Genomic DNA, 16,656 nt, shown 5'->3' on the forward strand with positions numbered 1-16,656 from the left:
CATCAACTCTAAGGAAGGGAGTTCTCCAGTCCTCCTAGGAAAGGGCAAGCCAAAAAAGCATTTCATAAAGGGAGATTCCCAGTTCTCCCTAGGGTTGGTTCTAATCTTCAATAGGACTATGGGTAAGCACTTAACCCAGGGTAACTTCATTTCTAAGACCACCTTAGAAAGATGCTTCTTTCAAGTTTGATTCATCCTCTCCACTCTCACTGAGGATGGTGGGCACCACCAGGGTGTATGGAAGTTCCATGTGACACCCAGGCTTCACATAATATTCTGCAGTACATGGGAGGTAAAGTGGCTACCATTGTCTGAATCTATATTTTCCATTAACCCGTAATGAGGAAAGATTTTTTCCAAGGAAAATTTTAGAAGTTCCTAATGCTGTAGCTGAGGCCTGAGGATATGTTTCCACCCAACCTGTCAGATGATCTACAATAATCAGAACATACTTTGGCAGACCCATTGGGGGCATTTCAGTGTAATAAACCTGAATGCTCTGGAATGGCCTGAGGCCTGGCTCCCTTTCCCCTTGTTCTTGCTTCCTTAAGACTTTCTTATTGACCTTTTGTCAAATTATGCATTGTGCATTTATTTGTTTAGCTACAATATAAAGGCCCATGCCCCATGCTTCCAAAATACTTAAGAATCAGATCATACATGGCCTGTATACCCCAATGACTTCCTTGGTGTAAGACTGCTAATACCTCTCTCATTATGTGTTTATTCAATGTTTGCCTGCTATCTAGAAGGAGCTATCTCCCTTGATCATTGAAGGTCACTCCTAAGTGCTCCAGCTCTTTCGCCTCTTTTTCAGGGAATATAACTCTTTGGAAATGGAGGGTATCATAACCATCAACTTCAAAGGTGGAATAAGTGAGTCTTCTTTAGTCTCTTCATCTGCTAGCCTATTGCCTTTTGCCTCAAATACATGACCTTTCTGGTGTCCGTTAACATGCACCACTGATAAATATATACCTTAGGTCCTGTACCATCCTCCAACTACCATCCGACTTTTGGATGGGTAAGATAGGAGAATTGAAGGAGGACATACAGGTTTCCAAAGGTCCATCTCAAAAAAGACCATCAATGATGGGTTGAAGTTCCTTTCTCCCTTTTAGGGGAATGGGATATTGTCTTTGACAAACAGCTTCCCCTTCCTTCTTCAATTTGATTTTAATAGAGGGAACCTTTAATCCTCCCTTCCCTTCCTTCACTTATCCTTCTTCCTTGATGTCCTTTTCATCTTCTTTAGCGAGTTGGGCTAAAACAACTTGTATTTGTCTCTCCCTTCCTTCCAAATCCAGCCACATGGGTATTATCAGATCCCATTCCAAAAGATTATCCCCAGCTTCAGAGATGTAAACAGAAGGTTCAAAATTTTGTTATCCTCGCAATGAATACCAGTAGGCTCAAGAATAGGAACTTTAAATCCCTCCCCTTTTACCCCTGTTAGGAACTACTAGAGAGTTAGGTCCCCTTTGGGAGGTGGTTCACAGAAGATCAAACCGCTCTGGTATCCACCAAAAATGTAATTTCTTCTTGATATGGGCCCACCTTTAGATTTACTAAAGGCTCCTGATGGGCTCTTGAGATTAGGAGCCTCTGATTCCCCTAGTCCTCAAAATTCATCAGGGGTATGACTCAACATTCTTTCTTTAAATTTGGGCACTCCCTCTTGAAAAGACCAGGTTTCCCACAGTTATAACACCCTGCAAAGTCTGCATTCTCTTAGCCCCTTTATCTAAGTTGGTCCAGCCTGCTCCACTGTCTCATTTCTGCCTTCCCCCTCCCTGCCTTGTATCTAAACTTTTCTGAGTCATGTGGTCAACTGTGTTCATCATAACTTTAGGTTTTTGCTTCTGCTTTTCCTCTTCCCTTCTCAGAAACACTTTCTGGGATTCTCTCAATAACTCTTCCAGTGGTTTATCCATCCATCCATTTTCTGGGTCTTTCTCTGAATGTCAGGCCAAGACCCCTTTACATAGCTGACCTTTAGCATTCCCTGGGCCACAGGATCATCAGGGTCCATTCCTAAATATTTCCTCACCTGGTCCCTCAACCTTTAAGCAGAGGAGTCTTGTCTTTTTCTTGATTGACCTCAAAAGCCTTATTTAAATTTTGAGTTTTGGGCATGGCCAATTTTATCCCCTGTATAATGAGGTCTCTAAGATCCTTCAGTTGTGCTCTAGCTCCCTGATCTTTATTGTCTTTACATTGGGGAGCTTTTGCTCTGCTGCCATTACCCTTTGTCTGTGTGGGTGTTGCCTTCTCCAGTCCTTCATAGCGGTCTTCCTCACTATTCATAAAGAGGATATTCAGTATAGACATATGTGCAGACAATGTATATAAAGTAGGGCCTAGGAACTGATCCACTTGCTCAGCTAACCCCACTGATCTTCCATTAATGACTTCATCTCCTTTTTAAAGTTTCTGACTTCTGTATTTGTCAGTGGGACATTTACATAATCAATTTCTACTGGCCCAATTGGTACTTCTCTCAAGGGATATAGAGGCTCAATGGGATTATGATCTCTCACCCTCTTTTCTTCAGGGGACTTTGGGAATGGAAAGTTCTGTATATCCTTCTTACATTGTTCCAGTTCTTAACTGCTGGTGGGTTGTAACTGGTACTGTGGTTGGCACAGATTGGCCTCTAGGTCTCTGGGGGCTTGGGTCCACCCTATCGGATCTTCTGAATCCAACACTCCCTGCCTTGGGAGGAGAGAGGAAACAGGGAGAAGGAAGGCTTAATAAGGGGTTCCAATCATTATTAGTCCAATGTTTCAGTATCCTCCCTAATGGACTATCTGGAGGAATGTCCCTGGGGGTCCCTACAGATGCCCCCATTCCTCTTTTCCTGGCCAGCCAACTGCCCCTATTCCCCATATTGAGTCTTGTCTGGGTTCCTTCCTATCAGAAAGTTTCACTTCATCTGTCCCTCATGAGAGAAGGGAAACAAGAATTGGGACTCCACACTCACTTTGCATAGAAAGTCGCATCTCATATGCATACAGCCAACCTCAGACTCATCAGAATTTCCCAAACACTAAGGCAATACTTTTTTTCTTTTTTAAATTTAATTGCCTTTTTAGAAAAGATACATAGATCACAAAAAATATTACATTAAAAAATATAAGAGGTTCCATATACCCCACACCCTACCCCACCCTATTCCTCCCACATTAACAACCTCTTTCATCATTGTGGCACATTCATTGCATTTGGTGAGTACATTTTGGAGCACTGCTGCACCACATGGATTATAGTTTACATTGTAGTTTACACTCTTCCCCAGTCCCTTCAGTGGGTTATGGCAGGATATATAATGTCCTGCATCTGTCCCTGCAAATCATTTAGGACAACTCCAAGTCCTGAATATGCCCCCACATCACATCTCTTCTTCCCTCTCCCTGCCCTCAGCAACTACTGTGACCACTGTCTCCACATCAATGATACAATTTCTTCAATTGCTAGAGTCACAATAGTTCTATAGTGGAATACCAGTAATTCCATTATAATCCATATTTATTCCTCCATCTGTGGACCTTGGGATGGTGATGTCCACTCCACCTCTAAATTGAGAGGGGACTTAGATTCCACTTGGCTGATGCATGAGATCCTCCTGCTTGCAGTTGTAGGCACTCTTGGTTACCTGGTGATTGACCATCTTCACCTCTCTGTTAGCTGATTTGGGTAAGTCCAACAAAGCGGAGAGTAGGTGTTGCAACTCTGCTGAGGCTCAGGGCCCAGCTGGCACATGGCCAGTCCAGAGAATCAAGTCTCTTGAGTATACACTAACCCCAGCATCAACCACAGGTTCTGTAAAAGTGACAGAAGAGGCATGTGTAGAAAAGCCACATTTGAGCCCAACTCCATCACACTCAGGAACACAAATTACTAAGTAGGGCTCACTAAGAAGGCACTGAACTCCAGAGCCATCTGCCATGACCATAGAACCTATGTGTCTCTGTAGCCCTCAGAACTGCCAGTATCTGGGGTTGTATCTACTTTGGCTGTCTCTTGGATCCTGCTGAGATATGTGTAAGTGTGACCCCTCTGATGTACTCCTGACTCTTTTTTGAAGACTCTTAGCCATATAAACTCTTTTGTCTTTACCATTATCCCCCTTTTATTCAAGGTTTTTTTTAGTTCCATCACCAACTAGTGATTGGTAGTAATCATAAGGCAATACTTAATAGTCCTTTTACTTACCTTGGTCCATGCACAGAGTTGCCTGTTGTCAATGAGAGGAAGGTTTTCCCTTCCCCTTTTCTTGTCCACAATCAGCAGATCTAAACATCTGATCTCAGGTCATTCCAGTTGTCCAAAGTGGGCCCCAATGGTGGAGTCTGAGACCACTCAATCAGTGGGGCGTGCTTTCCCTTTATCCATCCCAGGGATCCCCCTCCAAAGCTCTGGATCTCAAATGAGCCCCCAAAGTTGTTAGAAAGAAAACGGTACCTTTAAGAGAACTAATGCTCATCTGATTGTGGAGGAAAAGGATTTTATTAATGGTCTTGCAAGAACAGGTGCAAAACCAGAATATGGAGATTGGTGCTCTGTGTGGCAGGACACAACAGAATTTATTCCTGAAGTCTGGCATGCAGATCCCTTCCCTGTTTCTCTATTTTCTGGGTACTCCAGAGGTTACAGCCTGAGAGATCTAACTAACCCATGAGAGCCTCCCCCATTGTATTTTTACCAATATAAGGAGTTGGTGCCACCTTCAAACTTGGTGCCACCTTCAAGCTTGGTACCGCCTTCATGTGAAAGCTAAATTTAACCCTTTTCTTGCACTTGGCAAACTTTTCTAGTCAGCCTCTCATTCATCTGCATCCCCAGAGTTCTTTGTTACTGTCTTCATTCATTTAACAAATATTCTTTTAGATGTTACTATATATCAGACTCTGAACTTGGTGCTTACAGTATCTGATGAATAACATGGATTCTTTTATGGCACAGATAAGCATCTAAGCAAGAAAATGCAGGAAATATTCTAGACTCTAGACCAGTCAGCTTAACTAGAAGGAGAGGGAATCAGGATAAGCTCCTTAGAGAAGCTGAAATTTGAGTTAGCTTTTGAAGAATGTGTGACCTACTAAGCAGATGGATGGAAGGAGTTAGATGGGTATTCCAGGAAAAGGAAGCCAAGAAAGCAATGGCATAAAAACTTGAAGCTTCCTGGTGTGTTCAGAAAACTATCAACCGTTCATTACTGTAAAGTAGTGACAACACTAAGTGACAAGACCACAAAGATAAGTAGGGGTACATTGCAAAAAGCTTTGATACAACTTTTAGTTAACTCATTTATCTTTGCTTTCTCCAGATAACTCATGAAAATGAAAAAAATAAAAAGAGTTAATATGTATAAACCACAAGACTAAGCAGAATAGGAGTGAACGTGATAGCAGGGAAGATCTGTCAAAAGTTTGTAAGATACATAGCAACACTATCCAATAGAATATAATATCAACCATTAAATATTACCATTAAACATTAAATATGTAATAGTAGTCACATTAAAAAAGTTAAAACAACAAAAATTATTTTCAATATTTTATTTAATATATTAAAAATATTATAATTTCAATATGTTTAGCACTGATCACAGTTCAAGAACTCAATAGACTCTTATGGCTGTTGGCTACCATATCGGACAATGCAGATAAAGAACATAGAAAGCAAAGTGCCCACAGAGGGAAAAGCCTGTAAAAAGCAGCCAAAGGGGTGCTGATGCAAAATACCAGAAATCTGTTGGCTTTTATAAAGGGTATTTATTTGGGGTAGAAGCTTACAGTTACCAGGCCATGAAGCATAAGTTACTTCCTTCACCAAAGTCTATTGCCACATGTTAGAGCAAGATGGCTGCTGATATTCAGCCTTCCTCTTCCTCTTAAGGCTCTGTGGTCCCAGCTTCTTCCAATATCAGCTGTAGGCCATCAAGCTCTCCTGGCTTTGTTTCTCTCCCAGTAGCTCAATTCTCTCCAGGTTCAGGCTTGTTTCTCTCCACAAGGTCAGCTGTAGACTATCACATGAATGGCTTGTCTCTCTTTCTGGGGTCTCTACCGTGTATGTGGAGCTGTCTCTATTCCTCTGTGTTCTTCTCCTGTCTGTTTACTTCCTGGGTTCTAGGATCAAAGCTCTCAACCATTGTCCTTTGCCTTCTTTTCTCTGTGGGTCCACACCCACCAAGGGGACCAATGTCCTATTGATGTGGCACAATCAAAGCCTTAATCATATTAAAAAAGAAACCTCTGACTCCAATAAAATCGAATATGCCTAAAGGTACCAAAAAGTTTACAAACATAGTCCAATATCTAATTTGTAATTCATAAACAATATCAAGCTGCCACACTAATTTTCCCCTTAATGCCTATACAGTGCTATAAAGTCTCAAGAATTGGAGGAACTAGGTTCCTTTAAAGATGTGTGTGGCATGGGGCTGAATAAAGATTTGTTTGAAAGTTTGGTTAAGATGCAATGGAAGGTATATCTCAGTGGTTTAATTGCCTGTTTCCCATGTATGAGGTCCTGGGTTTAATATTTGGTATCTCCTAAAAAAAATGCAGTGGATACTTCCAAATCACTTTCCTTAGTTCACACAGCCAGGTGGTTGGCTGCATCATTATCATTGGTGCATCATTAAAAATTTAGTACTTACAATGTGCCAGGTGTCTTACATATAACTCAACTGATCCTCCCAGCAACTTCACAATTTAAGCATTATTATTATATGCCTACTTTACTGATGAGAAAACCAAGGCACAGAAAACGTAAGTAACTTGCCAACAATTACACAGCATAACTGGAAGCTATGATTTGAACCCAGCTGTGATGACTTTGGAACTTGCTCTCTAAGCTACCAGTTTTACTCTCTGGAGGGGCTGAATCAGAGAAACTCTAGACTCATGGACCATAGGAACAGCTTAGGGAGATGGTGACTGATGGGATATGGCCTCTGACAAGTGAAGAGGAATCTGTGATAACTCCAGAATTCTGGCTTGGGTGACTTAGTAGACACTGATTACATATTAAAAATTTTTGAGAACAGGATGATAATCAATTTTGTGAGAGAGATGATGAGTTCACATTTAGACTGGTTGAGTTTGACATTCCATGAACTATCCATGTAGAGATATCCAGCTGGATTAGGTGGGTCTGGAGCTCAGAAGAGATGGTTGGGCTGGAAACACATATGGGAGTCATCAGCCCTTTAATAGTAAGTGAAGCCTGGGAGAAGATGACATTAGCAAAAGCACTCATGAAAAGTGATGGGGCCAAAATGGAAACCCAGGTTATACCTATATGTTGAAGTTACCAAGTATAAAGATGGAAATGGGATGGAAAGGAAGATAGTGAGCCAGATGTTAAAATGTTGAATGCATGAGGAGTTACTGGAAAGTTGCAAGGTGACAGAAACAGAGGGAGTAATGAGCAGCCAGATGGTATGCTCTTCAAAGGAACTGTACTTTTAAAGGAAGAAAGGGAAGATAAAATTTGGAAGCCACAATGGTGTTGATATCTACCCCTTCTCCAGGCTTTGAGGCTTTGTCAGGTTTGAGTTGGAGTCCTGGGATAGCTCTACTTGCCAAATAAAGCATCTTCCCACTTTACTTCTCAGGTTTTGTCACCAAACAAACCTTTCACACTCCTAGCTCACTCTCAGCACCTGCTTTTCAAGGAATCTAACTTGCATAGGTAACTTCCATTTTCTCTAATGCTGTGGGTTGAATTTTGTTCCCCAAAAGATATGATCAGTTCTAAGCCCCGGTCCCACGAATGGGATCTTATTTGGAAATAGGGTTTTTGAAGATGTGATTAGTTACAATGAGGCCAAACTTGTGTCCTAATCAAATGTGGCTGCTGTCCTTACAGGAAGGGAAGGGAGACCATAGACAGACACAGGGAGAAGACAAAGAGGCCACGAAGGTGTTAACTGGAGTTATGATGCCACAAGCTCAGGATGACTGAGGATAGCTGGTAAATGCCAGAAACTAGCAAGAAGCAAGGAAGGATTCTCCTCTACAGGCTTCAGAGTGAGCAGGGCCCTGCTGACACCTTGATTTCAGACTTTTAGCCTCTAGAGCTGTGAGATGCTAAATTTCTGTTTTAAGCCACTGTGTTTGCAGTGCTTTCTTACTGCAGCCCTGAGAAACTCAGACAGCAAAGAACCCTGAGTGATACACAGAAGAGAAAGTCCTAGGCTGAAAGCATAGATTATGAGGTATACTAGTCACAGCGCTTCTGGGGAATGGTGGCTAGAGGCTACAGAGTGAGGGAGGATGGGCAGGAAGTCAGGTGATATCAAAGAGCTGTTAAGCAGAGTAGGGGTGTTTGGGAGAGGATGGTCTGGGACAGTGGGGAGAATAAGAGATGGGAGACTAGTTATGGGTTCATGCAATTGTCCTGTTGAAGAGAAATAAGTTTGGGTGAAGACAGGGGCAGAGGGAACTGAGAGGCAAGACTGTCTTTGAACCATGAAGGGATGTTCTGTTGGGATGTTTGACCTTCCCATGTCCAGCCCCAGACCTCTGCTTGGTGCAGATGGACTCCCCTTTTCCATCTCCCTGTGTCCCAAACCCTCAGCCACAGTCTCATATCCTTTGGGTGTTCTGTCTCTGGGAAAGCTCCTCATCTCCCTCCCACCCCACAATAGAGCTATAGAATGAAACACCATCTCTGCCCCTAGACACATCTACCAGTGCCTGCCTTAGTTTACCTGCTGATCCATCTATAGAACTGCAGACGAAGACATAAATATGGCAATGGCAAAGCAAACCCCACCATCACAACAGACTCAAAGTCCAATATATTTTGGCTCAACTGAGAGAGCATCTGCCTACCACATGGGAGGTCCAGGGTTCAAACCCAGGGCCTCCTGACCCATGTGGTGAGCTAGCCCACATGCAGTGCTGATGCATGCAAGGAGTGCTGTGCCACGCAGGGGTGTCCCCTGGGTAGGGGAGCCCACCCACACAGGGAGTGCATCCCATAAGGAGAGCTGCCCCATGTGAAAAAAGTGCAGCCTGCCCAGGAGGGGTGCTGCACACATGGAGAGCTGATGCAGCAAGATGACACAACAAAAAAGAGACAAAGTTTCCCAGTGTCACCGACAAGAATACAAGTGGACACAGAAGAACACACAGTGAATAGACACAGAAAACAGACAAGTGGGGGGGGAGGGGAGAGAAATAAAAATAAATAAATACATCTTAAAAAAATAGACCCTAGGGGGGGAAATTCCAATATAAAGTGTTCAGCTCCCGTGGGGCAGTGCCTGAAGCTTGGTTGTGCCTCCTATTGTGCTTTATTCCCAGAAATGTAGGTCACCAACCACAGTACCTGTTCACAGGTCCTCTGCTCCTGTCCTTATGCCAGAAGAGGCCATATGAATAGAAGGAGAGAGGCTCACCTTTCAAGAGCTCAATAACCACATATGGCTGTTGGCCACTGTATTGGAAGTGCAGATCCTAAGTGCGTGTTTGCACACTTTTAGTACGTAGGCTGACTCCACCTGGGTCTCTAAGCCTCAGCTCAGATGAGAATTCCTTCCAAATAACAAATAAAAGATACTTAGATTACATATATATTAACATAAAAAATATAGGGGATTCCCATATGCCCCGCTTCCTATCCCTCCCACATTTTCCCACATTAACAACATCCTTCATTAATATGGTATATTTGTTACAATTGATGGGCTCATTTTGAAGCATTACCACTAAGCATGGATTATAGTTCACATTATAGTTTACACTCTTTTCTGCACATTTTTAAAGTTATGACAAGATATATAATGATCTGTATCTGTCATTGCAATGTCATTCAGGACAATTCCCAAGTCCCAAAAATGCCCCCAAATTACACCTAATTTTCCCTTTTCCTCCCCCCAGAACATACAGTGGTCACTGCCTCCACATCAATGGTAAAAGTTCTTCCATTGCTAGAATCTAGTAAGTTTATAATAGAATATAAGTAAATCTACTCTAATCCACCATTCATTCCCCAATCCTGAGGATTCTGGAATGGTGATGCTCATTCTGCCTCTAATTGAGAGGGGGCTTAGATCCCATAGGGGAGATGGATGGGACTATCTTGCTTTTAGTTGCAGATTTTCCCAGTTCCTTGAGATGGTCACTACCCATCATCATCTCCTCAGTTGTCCTGGGTGAGTCCAGTTAATTGGAAAGTCAGTTTTGCAAGTCTTTTGTTACATAGGACCCAACTGATACATGGACAGCCCAAAGATTTAAGTCTCTTGAACATACACCTATCAAGTCTAGTACTAACTACAGGTTGAAATAGAAGGGACAGAAGAACCATGTGTAGGGAAAACACAACTGAATCCAACTCTGTCACACTGGGGAGCATAAATTCCAAAGTAGCACCCACTGGCAGGGTGCCAAACTCCTGAGTTGCCCACCCTGCCTACATGTCTGGATGTCTCCAGAGCCCTCAGGAACCCCACTAATTTGGGGTAGTATCTACTTTGGCAGTCAATGAGATCCTGCTGAGATGGGCATAAGCATAACCTCTGAAATGACCTCCCAACTCACTTTGAAGCATCTTAGCCATATAAATTCATTTGTCTTTATCCTTTACCCCTTTTGACTGAGGTCTTTTTCCTGTTGTATTGCTGGTTGGTGCTTGGTAGTAATCCCTCAGTGCCAGGGAAGTTCATCCCTGGGAGTAATGTCCTATATCCTGTTACCCAGAAGGTAATATATTTATATGCTGAGCTTGGCTTAGAGAGAGGTCACATTTGAGCAACAAGGAGGTTTTCAGAAGGTAACTCTTAGCACCTTATAATACTAGGCTAAGTTTCCATTTCAAAAGTAAAGGTTCATAAATACAGTCATTAACGGTCCATCCTCCTTCACTAGTCACTGCCCCTGTACTTGGGGGATTCTTGCTGCTACATTAGGCAATGTGGCAAAGCTGCCCAGGATGGGAATTAGATATTCTTAGGGTTATTGTGTGAATCTCCACCCACTGTGACAATGCCCTCTGAACGCTTAAACACATTCATATGCTTTATAGGTATGCCCCAGGTGAACCTCCTCCCATGCATCCCCCATTACTGACACCTTGCACAATGATCCTTTCCTGCCACATTTGTAACCCTTCCGTGATCCAAAACTTCTTAAAAAATGAAGCCAATAAAATAACCAAATGCAATTAATAAGAAAATAAAACAATAATGATGGTTTAAAAATAACAAAATACAAAAAAATTTAAAAATAAATTTGAAATAATAAAAAGTAAAAAATAGAAAAAAATTGACTTTGTATCTTTCACCAATGTAAGATCAGTTGCCTTGTATGTACAGGGACATTGTCCTCCACTTATTCCTCACGATCTTATCTTTTCATTTTGTCTTCACAGAAGCTTTAGGTTACAGAAAATTCACTTACAGAATACAGTGGATTCTCATATACCCAACATCCTCTCCCTTTTGCTCTTTCCCCTATTAATAACATTTTACATGTGGATGGTATATTTGTTAAAATTGATGTACAAATATTGAAACATTGGTACTATCCATGTTCAGTGGTTTATATTATGATTTACATTTTGGACCATACACTTTTATAAATTTTTGATGAAATTTAACATGACCTATTATGCCATGTTAAATTTTTGATGAAATTTAATATGGCCATGCTATGCCATGTAAGAACACCTCCATCACCCCCAAAATATCTCCTGTTCAATCTATTCTATTCCTCCTTCCCTCTCCCCTCAGGACCCATGGCAACCACCAAGCTTCACTCCTTGAAGAACAAAATTCACTGATAACTTGTAACAACACTGAGGGCTTGACATACTGGTCTGTCCTAACTATTAGGCACTGCTTATGCTCTGAAGAGACTCCCACCCCTCTATCTGAGAACATAGCAGGACTCCCCAGGATGAGAATCCAACACTTTTCCACTCATTGTGTGGGTCTCCACCCACTGATAAAACACACTATGTAAAGGTCAGCACTCACACATTCTCTAGAACCCAGGTGTGCCCAGTCCTGAATGCCACGCACATTCAACACCTTAAACTAGTAACCCTGCCCTGCCATATTGCCAAAAAACATTCCCAACATTGTAGTTTCAACCACATACCTGCAAATCCCCATAATTCACCTGCTCCCTCATCCATCCTCCTCCCATTTCCAAGGACAGTCCAACCCACCCTCCCCACCCTACCACCCTCACAAACCAGCATTGCCTAACCCAATAACATTGCTGTTATGCACCACTGTCATGCCCATCCATTGCACAACTACACCCTTCCACCTTATTATAGATTTTACCCATATGGACATTGGTTCACAATCTATTTCTCCGTTTCTGTCTCCTGTAAACCTATTTTCCAGACTCTAGCTCTGTGAATCTGCTCAATTTGCTTAATTCATAGCAGTGGTCATGTAATATTTGCCCTTCTCAGTGCCTGGTTTGCTTCACTCAACATAAGGTCTTCAAGATTCATCCATGTTATACTGTGTGTTAATACTGCATTCCTTCTTACAACTGAGTAATATTCCATTGTATGTATATGCCACTGTTTGTTTATCCGTTCACCTGTCGATGGACATTTGGGTTGTTTCCAACTTTTGGCAATAGTGAATAATGCCACTATGAACATTGGTGTGCATATATCTGGTTGTGTCCCTGCTTTCAGTTCTTTTGGGTATATATCCAGCAGTGAGATTGCTGGATTATACGACAGTTCTATAGTTAGCTTCCTGAGGAACTGCAAAACTGTCCTCCACAATGGCTGCACCATTCTACATTCCCACCAGCAGTGGATGAGGGTTCCCATTCCTCCACATCCTCTTCAACACTTGTAGTCCTCTGTTTTTTAAGTAGCCCCCAGTCTAATGGTTGTGTGATGATATCTCATTGTAGTTTTGATTTACATTTCCCTAATACTAAGTGATGCTGAGCATCTTTTCATGTGCTTTTTAGCCATTTGTATTTTTTCTTTGGAGAAGTATCTATTCAAATCACTTGCCCAATTTTAAAATGGGTTGTTTGTCTTTTTATTTTTTAGGTGAAGGATTTCTTTATATATGCTGGATATTAAGCCCCTATCAGATATATGGTTACTGAATATTTTCTCCTATTTGAGTAGGCTGCCTTTTCACATTCTTGACAAACTCCTTCAAGGTGCAAATGTTTTTAATTTTGAGGAGGTCCCATTTATCTATTTTTCTTTCTTTGCTCATGCTGTGGATACAAAATTCATGAAGCCATTTCCTAATATAAGATCCTGTAGATGCTTCCCTACATTATCTTCCAAGATTTTTATGGTCTTGGTTCTTATATTTAGATCTTTGAACCATCTTGAATTGATTTTTGTATAAGGTGTGAGATGGTGTTTCTCTTTCATTCTTTTGGATATGGATATCCAGTTCTCCAAGTACCATTCATTGAAGAGGCCATTCTCTCACAGTTGAATGGGCTTGGTCGACTTGTCAGATATCCTCACTGTATATGTGAGGATCTATATCAAAACTCTCAATTCAGTTCCATTGGTTAGTATGTTTATATTTGTGCCAATACCATGCAGTTTTTGCTTGGTTTTAATATATTTTTTATTGAAGTATATCATTCATACATGAACATGGATAAACACTAAGTGTAAAGTAAATGTTGTGAACTTACAAAATAAACATGCATAACATCATACAAGGGTCCCATACATCACTTGTCCACCAATACCTTGTGTTGTTGTGAAACATTTGTTACAAACTATGCAAGAGCATTGTCAAAATATTACTAACTATAGTCCCTATATTACATTTGGTGTATTTTCCCCCCAAGCCACCTTATTTTTTAAAAATATATTTTTATTACAGAGGCTGTGAACTTACAAAACTATCATGCACATGTGTAGAATTCTGATACAACACCCTTTCACCAACACACTGCAGTCACCCCTTGGGCTGAAGAGTGGTTTGCTGGCCCGGCGGGGGAGCAGCCGCGGCAGGCCAAGCCGCTGCCCCCATAATAGGGTGGCTGGTTGGACTCACCACCACCCCTGAAGGAAGCTCGGCATGGGCGCAGAGTGCCCTCAGGTCTCCCCTTCTCGGCAGCCATGCTTCCGCGGCCGCCCCTCCTCCCAGATGGCGCCACCCGATGTCTTGTGGGGCGGCACCCTTCTTCCTCCTTCTCCCTGCGCAGGCGCAGGGCAGAAAATTCCAGTCTGCCCTTTTCCCCTCCCCCGACAGCAGCAACAGCCAGGTGTGGGCGGAAAAATCCAGCCCGCCCTTTTCCCCTCCCCCGACAGCAGCAACAGCCAGGTGTGGGCGGAAAAATCCAGCCCGCCTTTTTCCCTTCCCCCGACAGCAGCAACAGCCAGGCGTGGGCGGGAAACTCAAGTCTGCCCTCCACCCCAGCAACAGCAGCCACCAATCCCTAAACCCTGCCGCTTCCCCCAGCAACAGCGACAGCCAATCCCTAACCACCACCCCTCCCCCGTCCAGTACCGCCCACTGACCTTTCGCCGGCAACCAATCAGAACAGGGCGTGGCTTCGACCAATCAGCCTTCCCCAGCCCCTATAAAACTGTTGCCTCTCCCTCAGTAAAGTGGACTTGCGTGTTTACCTTGTCTCCGCGGTAGTTCTTCTGCCGTGCGCCCTCCAGTCCTGAGAGCCCCCGACAAGGGCCTGGCCTCCCTTGTCCCCAGTTCGTCGCCTGCTTCTCCAGGCGACCCCTTCGTCGCCTGCTTCTCCGGGCGACCCCTTCGTCGCCGGCTTCGCCGGGCGACCCCGTCAGCCGAACCGCGCAACCCCTTGTGAGACCGATCCCTCGTCTGCTGCCGGACCGACCCCTCGTCCCAGGTGGGACCGACCCCTCGTCCCAAGCGGGACCGACCCCTCGTCCAGAGCTGGACCGACCCCTCGTCCGCAGCCAGACCCCACCTCTACTGACCGAGCAAGCCGCCGCAACACACCACACCAAGGTGGAATGTTTGTTACAGATTATGAGATAATCTCATCAGACTATTACCACCAACCATGGTCCATAGCATACATTTGGCACACTTTTTCCATACCACCCCATTATCAACCTAGTACATCTTTGGCATTGATGCAAGAATATTATACTATTGCTGTTAACCACAGTCCATAGGTCACACCTATTGTATTTTTCTCATGCTTCTCCACATTCCCACCACCGGGCAATAGTGATGTACATTTGCTCTAGCTCACAGAAGGACACTCTTGTATCTGTACCATCAACCCAAATTCTCATCCACCTCTGGGTTCACTGTGTTATTCAGTCCCTAGATTATTCTTTAGCTTTCTTTCAGTTAACATTTACTCCCCAGACTACCCTTTTCAGCCTCAATCCCAATTATAAACCAGCTGCTACTCACTCTAATATGTTACCATTGACTATCCATTTCCACACTTTTACAGTCAAGTTAAATAAAACTTCTCCATACATTAAGCATCAGTAGTTCTTCTTAACCCTCCTGTTATCTCCTAATAACCTATACTCTAGGTTTTAACTCCGTGTGTATATTCTTTGTATTTAGAAAAATATGGAATGTTTCCTGAATTTGCATGTCATCCTTGTGCAGGTGCCATGCCAATCTTCTCTGTATCATTCCAATTTTAGTATATTTACTGCTGAAATGAGCACTGACATGCAGTTTTGACCACTGTAGCTTTGTAGTATGTTTTTTCTAAGACACTTATTTTATTTTACTTTTTTGATCACCTAATATTTTTATTTATTTTTAAATATTTTAATTTTTAAAAAGATACTTAGATTACATAAAATGTTACATAAAAAATATAAGGGATTCCCAAATTACCCATCCTCACACCTACCACTTTCCCCCACATTAACAACTTCTTTCATTTGTATGGTAAATTCATTGAAATTGATGAACACATTTTGGAGCATTGCTATCAAGCATGGATTATAGTTTACATTGTAGTTTACACTCTCTCCCACTCAATTCTATAGGTTATGGCAGGATATATAATGGCCTGTATCTGTCATTGCAATGTCATTCATGACAATTCCAAGTCCCAAAAGTTCCCCCATATTACACCTCTTTTTACCTCTCCCTGCCTTCAGCACCTCCAGTGGCCACTGTCTCCACATCAATGATATAATTTCTTCCATTGCTAGAACCACAATAAGTCTATAGTAGAATACCAGTAAGTCCACTCTAGTTCATATTTTATTCCCCAGTCCTGAGGATTCTGGGATGGTGATGCCCACTCCACCGCTTATTGAGAGGGGGGCTTTGATCCCATATAGCTGATGGATGGGACTCTCTTGCTTGCAGTTGTAGATTCTCTCAGTTCCTTGGTAAGGTGGTTGTCCATCCTCATCTCCTTTTAGTTGTCATGGGTGAGTCCAATGAACTGGAGAGTAGGTGTTGCAACTCTCTTGAGACTCAGGGTCTAGCTGGTACATGGACAGCCCAAAGATTCAAGTGTCTTGGATGAACACCTATCAACTCCAGCACCAATTATAGGTTCAAACAGAAGGGACAGAAGAGGGACATATAGAGAAGTCACAACTGAGTCCAACTCTGTCACACTTGGGAGCACAGACTTCAAAGTAGGGCCCACTGGCAAGGCACCAAACTCTGGAGCCATCTTCCATGACCACAGGACCTCAGTGTCTCCA

General features: G+C 42.8%; 1 non-coding gene across 1 annotated transcript; it reads right to left on the reverse strand.

The window, feature by feature from the left end:
• Positions 1–15,544: 15,544 nt before the first annotated feature.
• LOC131280327 (U6 spliceosomal RNA) lies at positions 15,545–15,647 on the reverse strand. The gene has a single exon (XR_009187816.1). It is a non-coding gene; the product is annotated as a U6 spliceosomal RNA (small nuclear RNA).
• Between the last annotated feature and the right edge of the window lie 1,009 nt (positions 15,648–16,656).

This window comes from Dasypus novemcinctus, chromosome 10 (assembly GCF_030445035.2).
Source record: "Dasypus novemcinctus isolate mDasNov1 chromosome 10, mDasNov1.1.hap2, whole genome shotgun sequence".
NCBI lineage: Eukaryota > Metazoa > Chordata > Mammalia > Cingulata > Dasypodidae > Dasypus > Dasypus novemcinctus.